Source organism: Canis lupus, chromosome 7 (assembly GCF_003254725.2).
Source record: "Canis lupus dingo isolate Sandy chromosome 7, ASM325472v2, whole genome shotgun sequence".
NCBI classification, from domain to species: Eukaryota; Metazoa; Chordata; class Mammalia; order Carnivora; family Canidae; genus Canis; species Canis lupus.
Window position 1 is genome coordinate 37374626 of NC_064249.1, and position 1324 is coordinate 37375949.

A 1324-nucleotide genomic window follows, 5' to 3' on the forward strand; every position below is an offset into this window, starting at 1 on the left:
CCCCTCCTTAGCTCATGCTTTTTCTCTCTCTCTCAAAAATAAATAAAATCTTTAAAAAAAGAAAAAGATTGCATCTATAATTAGATGACTTGTGTTTCATCCTCTTCTGTACCATTTACTTGCAGAATGACTTTAAGAAATTACCTAACCTGGGGAGCCCCAGTGGCTCAGCGGTTTAGCACCCCCTTTGGTCCAGGGCCTGATCCTGAAGACCGGGGATTGAGTCCCTTGTTGGGCTCCCTGCATGGACCCTGCTTCTGCCTCTGCCTGTGTCTCTGCCTGTCTCTCTCTTTCTCTCTCTGTGTGTGTGTCTCTCATGAATAAATAAATAAAATCTAAAAAAAGAAAAAAAAAAGAAAAAAGAAATTACCTAACCTTTCTGTGTTTTAGTTTTACCATTTGTAAAAGGACAAGAAGAATATGACCTGCCCCACAAGATTTTCATGAGTATTAAACTTGTTAATTCATGTGAAGTGCTTAGAGCAGTGCCTGGCACACGAGGAATTGTAATCAATAATAGTGTGATAAGCAGTAGGCTTCAATGTTACCATAGCTGTTAGCGTGTGCCAAAACAAGGGTGACATTTCCAATCTACAAAGCTTCCATGGGACATCTAGGTAAACTTTCATTTAGGTTAAGCTCAGGATATGCCACAGCCACTTACTTCCTTGTGACTGAAATTCCACAAGCGTCTCTGTGGTGGAAATAATTAACACCCATAATACCAAGAGACTGCTAGGGTTAACATCTTATCAGTAGTAAATGCTTTGTTTCGTTAAAGACTTTCCTAAGCAGCAAAGTGACATGGTTGAAATGCAGCTGTCCTGGGTCTTCTTAATATTAGGATCCTTATAGTGGAGTTCTCCTTGCGCAGGGGCCATGCTAATCTTCTCTGTATCGTTCCGATTTTAGTATATGTGCTGCCGAAGCGAACACAAGTGGAGTTCTCAAGATGGGGGATGCCATGGTTCTCCTAGAGCTTCTCACACATGTGTCCCTGGGATTTGGGGAGAATTTGAGAATGCGTAAATTCATGTTTTCATGGACTAAGACTTATAGTCTTTTTAAGTCTGTTGTTTTTCCAATGGGGTTCCGTGAGAATTGCCTTTCCTTTATAAGTTGTCAGTATTAATGGAATTTGAGGAACATTGGTGGGTAGACAGGACATGGGCTTTGAGACCAGATAGATCCATGTTCCCACTCTGTCTCTACAACTTACTTGCTGGGAGGCCATGGAAAGTTACTTGGCCTCTATGAGCCTCTGTGTCTCATCTGTAAAATGGTGACAAGAGCTTTTCTTATCATGAAGAGTGTCTGTAAATTA

At 41.1% G+C, this 1324-nt stretch overlaps 1 pseudogene; it reads right to left on the reverse strand.

The window, feature by feature from the left end:
* Positions 1–835: 835 nt before the first annotated feature.
* Positions 836–936, reverse strand: LOC112649035 (U6 spliceosomal RNA; annotated as a pseudogene).
* Between the last annotated feature and the right edge of the window lie 388 nt (positions 937–1324).